General features: G+C 44.6%; 1 long non-coding RNA gene across 2 annotated transcripts in view; it reads left to right on the top strand.

Annotated features, from left to right (window-relative positions):
- Positions 1-7,635, top strand: part of LOC132401165 (uncharacterized) — a 64,847-nt gene extending 57,212 nt beyond the window's left edge. For both annotated transcript variants that reach the window (XR_009514507.1, XR_009514506.1), the window contains one exon: positions 42-7,635. This is a non-coding gene — a long non-coding RNA (uncharacterized LOC132401165). The remainder of the gene's footprint in view (positions 1-41) is intronic.
- The last annotated feature ends 215 nt before the right edge of the window (positions 7,636-7,850 follow it).

Raw genomic sequence — 7,850 nt, forward strand, 5'->3', positions numbered from 1 at the left:
CCAAATTCCCGATATGCTGACTCCGTTTGTTCTTTTTGCAGGAGTCCAGGGTTCCAAGCATGTCTTGCAATGTCTAGTTGAACCTTTCAGGCTGGGGATCACCCTGAGGGTGATACGGTGTGGTCCTCGACTTCTCGACTCCAAGCATGCTCACTAACTCATGTATGAGTCGACTCTCAAAATCCCTTCTCTGATCACTGTCTATTCTTCTTGGCGGGTCATAATGAACAAAATATTTCTCCCATAACACTTTGGTAACTGTGGATGCCCCCTGATCCTTTGTGGGGAAGGTTTGAGCATATCTGGTGTAGTGATCAGTAATGAACAAGACATTCACAGTGTTGCTGGAATCAGGCTCAATGGAGAGGAAATCCATACACACTAAATCAAGTGTTCCTGCTCTCTGTAAATGGAACAATGGAGCAACCCTCGCAGGTTGTGTCTTCCTCTGAATACATCGAATACACAACTTACAGTATCTTCAACCTCAGGCTTCATTTGGGGCCAATAGGACTGACCTCTGACCAACCTGTATGTCTGGTCATACCCCAAATGACATGAATCATCATGAAGTGACTTTAATGTAATTGTTTGATACTTCTCAGGCAAAACCAACTGGGAACACCAAGGCCTGTCTGGAGGAGATGTAACCCTGTATAAAACTTGGTTCCTCAACTCCTGTTTGTCCCAGTCCCCCATTAGTAGGGGTATGGTAGGGTGTTCTGTCTTTTCAAGTTGGGCCATATCCCCTTTGGATACAGATGACCAAATGGAACCTATACGTCTTGCTGGGCTGCCACCAATTCTGCAGGAATTAAGGCAAGCAACTGCTTCATATCTAGAGCAGTCAAGTTGCAATTTTCTTGTAGAAAGGCACAACTGGAAGCTCCTAAATGATCCACAGCTCTATCATGCCATGACCCTGCCTCTGATCACCCCACTGTGGAAAACTAGCAAATCACTTTAACACCAGAGGCAGAAACACCCTCCAAATCTCTGTCCATTACCAGCACCTCATGCAAATGTCGGGACAATGCATCCACATTCAATGTTTCAGCCCCCTGGACGATATTTCAGGCTGAAGTCATAAATAGATAACACTATCTGTGGCATCCCACTTCGCCAAGGTCAAGTCATACAATTGTTGTCAGTCCTCATTTCGAACTTGGATCATATAAATAGTTACCTAACTCATCCATCACAGCCCATTTCAACTCCAGAAACTCCTATCTGTGCATAGGGTAAGTCCATTCAAAAGGTGATGGACTCCAGCTGACGAAAGCAACAGGTCTCAACCCGTTGCCCTGGTCCTGATATATTAGACACCATCTAAATCCCCACGGCTGGCGTCGGTATACGATACATATGGCAACTGGGTGTTTGCCAAGGCTGCCACAGGTGCTTTAGTCAGCAACTCTTTCAGCAGGTTAAAGGCCATTTTGCATCCCATCTTTCCCTGAGAGACTCCGAAGGGCTAAGATATACTTTACCTTCTCCTTTCGCTCTCCGCTCTTTCTTCTCCAAGGGCAGGTAACCAGAGAGAAGCTGACTCGAAGGGTGGCACACTCTGGAGTAGTCCTTCCCAAATCTTTGGTAGTACCCACAGGATCCAGGGGATGAGTGTAGGGCACTCACATTCAAGGGCTTTGTCCATGTGGTCACCGCCTCTATCTTGGACAAAACCGTAGCCACTCAATCCTGTGAGACTAGGTGCCCGATGTAGTTGCCTAATGCCTTACAGAACTGGCACTTGTCCAATGACAGTTTTAACCCTTCAGCTTTCAGATGGTCTAGCTCCTTCACTAGCCTCGTCTCATGCCCGTCCAGTGTGGACCCCAACAGTACGAGATCAACCAAGAACACCAATACCTCAAGCAAGTTTACATCCCCAACGGTCTTCTCCATGAAACAAATTTACTCCCCCAAATCTTGAGGCTTTGTCCCCTAGTTCTAGTCTCACCTACCAGTGTAAACAACTTTCCTGCCTCTATCTTAACTATCTCTTTCATAATTGTGTATGTTTCTGTAAGATCTCCTCTCATCCTTCTGAATTCCAGTGAGTACAGTTCCAGGTGACTCAATCTCTCATCATAGTCTAACACCCTTATCTCTGGAATCAACCTGGTGAGCCTTCTCTGCACCGACTCCAAAGCCAATGTATCCTTCCTCAGGTAAGGAGACCAGAACAGCACGCAATACTCCAGGTGTGGCCTCAACAGCACTCTGTCCAGCTGCAGCATATCCTCCCTGCTCTTAAATTCAATCTCTCCCCAGCAATGAAGGCCAACATTCCATTTGCCTTCTCGATAGCCTGCTGCACCTGCAAACCAACTTTTTGCGATTCGTGCACGAGCACTGCCAAGTCCTTCTGCACAACAGCATGCTGCAGTCTTTTACCATTTGAATAATAATCTGCTCTTCCATTTTTCCTTCCAAAGTGGATGACCTCGCATTTGTGAACATTGTACTCCATCTGCCGGAATCCACGTGCTGATCCATACCCTGAGCTCATCTACACTGTTCCTTACATTCGTCACATCATGCTCGACTTTTTGATTCCTGGCTTTGTCTGACCTCTTAAAAAGATTTGTCTCCACAGCTTCTCCACTGTTCTGGTGCTTTGCTTCCCATTTCCTTCAAACTCTAGTTTAGCCCCCCACCCCCTGTTCAGCACTAGCATACCAGCTCCCTCTGGTTTATGTGCAAACTGTCTCTTCTGAACAGGTCCCCTGGATCCAAAATGATCCAGAAATCTGACACCCTCCCTCCTACACTATCTCTTTAGCCATCTGATCTTCCCATTTCTGGCCTCACGAGCACGTGGCACGGGGAGCAATCCTGAGATCACAAACCTGGAGGTCCTGCTCTTTAATTTAGCACCTAACTCCCTAAACTCACTCTGCAGAACCTCGTCCCTCTTCCTACCCATGTCATTGGTATCTATATGGACCATGACCTCTGTCCACTTATCCACCCACTTAAGAATGCTGAGGACTCAATCTGAGATGTCCTGGACACTAATACCCAGGAGATAACATACCATTGGAATCTAGTTGTCATGCACAGAACCTTCTTTCTGTTCCCCTGGCGAATCCCCTATCACCACAGCTCACCTCTTCTCCCTTCCCTCCCACCTAACCGCAGAGCCAGACTCAGTGCTAGAGACCTGACCACTGTGACTTTCCTCTGCTCGGTCATCCCCCTCCCAACAGTATCCCAAGTTGAGGGAGATGGCCACTGGGTTACTCTGCACTGGCTGTCTAACCCCTTTGCCCTTCCTGACTGTCGCCCAGTCACCTTGGGTGTAACTTCCTCTCGATATATTCTATCTCGCGCCCCTCAGCCTCTTGAATGATCTGGAACTCATCCAGTTCCAGTGCATCCCGTGTTAGAAGCTGCTCCGGATGCACTTCCTGCAGGTGCAGTCGTCAGGGACACTTGAGGTCTCCCCGCCTTCTTACATCCCGAGAAAGGAGCATTCAACCATCCTGCCTGGCATCCCTACTTCGCTGTCTGTGCAATATTGAAGAAGGAAACAACAAATAAACTGAAGAAAAATCTACCAGGAGCTTTTTGCCTTCTCTCACTCAAGCCTCAAAGAGCTAAACCCTGAAACCCCCACTCTAACACTGTCAACTCCAACAAAGGCTGCTCTGCTTACCCCGGCCTTATTTTTATTTGCCCGTGCTGATGAATCTCGGCCTCCGACTGGCCGCTGTTCAGACACCAAAACTCTTGTGAAGTGCTGCTTTTTAATGCATACTGTGTGGGCCACCTTTTCTCTCGCTCCCAATTTCTAACTGGCCGCTGTCCAGGTGCCTGCGGTCCCAGAGCCAACTCCTACAACCACGATGCGGAAGGTCCCACCCAGAACCTGAGATTGTTTCACAGCCACAAGTCTCACCTGCCAAGCAGAGCAACACCTTTTTCAGGAAAGAGGTTATCCTCCAAGGCTAAGGAATTGTTCACAACAAATAAATCTTTCGGCCTGATGGGACAAAACGTAACAATGCACAGTAGACTTAGGCAGGTAGGGACAAAGGAAGTACTTGAGGGGTATAAGAAAAGCACGAGAGCACTTAAGAAAATCGTTAGGGCTGAAAGAAGGCATGAGGTTGCTGTAGCGGACAAGCTGAATGATAATCCTAAGATCCTCTGCAGAGCAAAGGTATATCAAGGGACAAAATTGGTCCTTGGGAAGATCAGAGTGGTGATACATGAGAGAGAGAAAGAGGTGAGAGAGATCTTAAATGGATGTTTTGCATGTGCATTTACTCGGGAGATGGACACGGAGTCTATAAAGTGAGGCAAAGCAGCAGCCAAATCATAGATCCTATACAGATTACAGAGGAGGAGGTGTTAAGGGTAAAAGGCGAAATGTTTAAAGGGAACAGGAGGGGAAACTTCTTCACTAAAAAGGGTGGACAGAGTTTGGAAAGAGCTGCCAGGGCAAGTGGTGGATGTGATTTTGTTTAAGTTTTTGTCAAAGTTTAAGAGAAGTTTGATTAGGTACGTGGATGGGAGTTTACGGCAAGCTATTATCCTGATGCAGTTGGATGGAATGAGGCAGTCTGAATAGTTGGGCAAGGACTTGATGGGACGAAGGGCCTGTTTCTGTGCAGTCATTTTCTATAACTCTATGACTCTGTGAAAAAGTTTTGACAGCTCTAGGCACCTTACATCTCTAACAATTGATGCTGCTCTCCTCATTCATTGAGGTGTCATCTCCAAATGACCTCAGACGCATTCTCCACTGTGTGGTCCAGTTCTATCCTTAATCCTTCCAAGTACCCACTTTTGATCACCTCTGAGGTCCCTTGCCAGGAACGTTTGTCCGGGAGTGTAATGTGGAACCTTCTTGTTTGAGGAACTCTCAATTTAAAGTTCAAAGTAAAATTTATTATCAGAACACAAACATGTAACCACATACAACCCTGAGATTCTTTTTCCTGTGGGCATACATAGCAAATCTATAGAATAGTAACAGTAAACAGGATCGATAAACAACAAACTGCGCAAATGCAAATATAAATAATGAGAGCATGAAGCAACAAGATGAGGAGTCCTTAGAGCGAGACCATCAGTTGCAGGAGCCCCTGTTGTTTTTCCTGCATAGTCCTTCTGAGACTGGGTTTGAGGAGATCCAAGCATGAATACAAGGGACAATGCAGGAACAGCGTAGCTTGCGAGTTGTGAGTTAAGGAGGGTGCTGCATTGTGATATAAAAGGAGAAAGATGGTGAGCTTCCAATTCAGTATTTTATGCCAACATTGTGTGGAATGCATTCTTTAGACTCTGGACAAACATTTCGGCCAAGTCATTTGTAGCTGGGTGGTACGGTGCAGAAGTAATATGTCTTATTCCATTCATTTTCAGGAACCTGTTCCATAATCAAACTATGGTCCACTGTCATTGACTAAGTGTTCTGGAACACCAATCCTTGAGAAGATGCTCCTCAACACATCAACAGTGTGCAGTGGAGCCTATTGGAACAGTTCTGGACAATTTGTTTCTGCATCCAGTACTACCAAGAAATTTGTATCCATGAATAGTCTGGCAAAGCCCACGTAAGTCCTCTACCAGCACAATCTAGGCCACTTCCAGGGATGAAGAGGTGTTGCTCTTGGCATCATCTGGGTGTGTTGGCATCCCAAACAGTGCACGTGTCCTAATTTGTTGCATTTTCTGCAAGTGTCACCTTCAAATCTGCATTGGTCTGGTGTATGCCAGCCCCCACCGCAATAGTAACACAACTTGCTTGTTGCAATTTTGTTCACGCTCACTCTCATGCCTGACTGCAACTAAATTACATCTCTGTCTTCTGTTTCCACGAATATAGCAATTTCAACTACTCTTTAAAAAGTGAGTTGTGCATCAGTTAAGAGCTGTTTTTCAATGTTCTCTTGCAAGATTCCACAAACTAAATGATCGGTCAGTGTATCATTAAGCCCATCCCTGAACTGACAATGCTCAGACAATCTCTTCAATTCAGCCACATAAACTTCCTTTTCATTCCACTTATAAAACTAAAGTGTTCTGCGACTAATAATGGTTTTGGTTCTAAATATTCCTGCATTACTTTCATGATATCAGCAAAATTCATTTTGGCTGGTTTGGTTGGAGCAGTTACAAATAGTATACATTACCACCCAATGCACCCAGCAAAACTGGGACTTGCTTCCTATTAGCTATTTCATCTGCTTCAAAATACTGCTCAATTTGTTTAGTATACAATGTCCAGTTATCTTTTCTGCTATCAAACACATTTAAATTCCAATGTTGCCAGCAATGACTGCTTTATTTATTTATTATTATTTTCACGGGCAATCACTATTTATGAACCCATAATTTTGTCTACCATCTTTAACCTCTCGCTCCACCAGTGCATAATACCCACTGGCTTCAAGCAGTCTTCAATTATATCGGTGCCCAAGAAGAGCTTGGTGACCTGCCTCCAGTAGCACTTACATCCACAGTGAGAGGTTAGTAATGAAACATATTATCATACATTAGGATGCTTTTTATAGACTACAACTCAGCATTCAATGTAATCAACCCCTCAAAACTAATCAATAAGATCCAAGACCTTGGCCTCTTAGTGCAGTTTGATCCTGGATTTCCTCACTTGTAGACCTCAGTCAGTTCAGATTGGCAGCAACATCTCCTCCACGATATTCATTAGCACAGGTGCACCACAGTGCTATTTGCTCAGTCCCCTTATCTACTCACTTTACACCGACGACTATGGGGCTAAACACAGCCCCAAATCCATATTCAAGTTTGCTGATGACACCACTGTTGTTGGTTTTTATCAAAGGTAGTGATGAATCAACATTTGGCTGAGTGGTTTCATAACCAAGGCTTCTCACTCATTGTCAGCAAGACTAAGGAACTGATTATAGACTTCAGGAGAGGGAAACCAGTCCTCATCGGAGGATCACGGGTGGAGAGGGTTAGCAACTTTAAGCTCCTGGGTGTTTATTTCAGGGGACCTGTCTTGGACCCAGCACGGAAGTTCAATTTCAAAGAGGTAGCAGAGCCTCTACTTCCTCAGGAATTTGCAGAGATTTGGCACGACATCGAAAACTTTGACAAACTTCTATAGGTGTGTGATAAAGAGTCCATTGACTGACTGCGTCACGCCCTGGTATGGAAACAGCAATGCCTTTGAAGGGAAAATCCTACAAAACATGGTGGATTTGGCCCAGTACATCAAGGGTAAAGCCCTCCCAGCCATTGAGCACATCTACATGAAACACTGTCAAAGGAAATCAGCATCCATCGTTTGAAATCCCCACCACCCAGGTCATGCTCTCTTCTCACTGCTGCTATCAGCTATAAGTTATGAGAACCCCAGGACTCGCACAATGGGTTAAAAAACAGTTACTGCTCTTCAACCATCAGGCTCTTGAATAAAAGGGGATAATTAATCTCCATCATTGAAATGCTCCTACAAACAATTATCTCACTCTAAGGACTCTTTATCTCATTATCTCCTGTTCTCGTTGTTGTTTGCTGTTTATTTGTATTTGCATTTGCACAGTTTGTTGTCTTCTGCACTCTGGTTGATCTTTCATTGATCCTACTAGGGTTAATATTCTATAGATTTGCTAAGTATGCTCACAAGGAAATGAATCTCAGGGTTGTATGCGGTGACATTATGTACTTTGATAATAAAATTTACTTTGAACTTCAAACTTTTTAAACTCGATCATCTTTCCTTTTCCAAAGAAACCATGTGCTGTCATTTTTTAAAAACTCAAATGTCTCTTTTCCCTTTGCAGAGAAAAAAAAAATGTGCTGTGCTTCAACCGGTAGGTGGTCATTTCAAGTTCATTTTAAATCTTACT

The sequence above is a fragment of the Hypanus sabinus genome, chromosome 10, assembly GCF_030144855.1.
Source record: "Hypanus sabinus isolate sHypSab1 chromosome 10, sHypSab1.hap1, whole genome shotgun sequence".
NCBI lineage: Eukaryota > Metazoa > Chordata > Chondrichthyes > Myliobatiformes > Dasyatidae > Hypanus > Hypanus sabinus.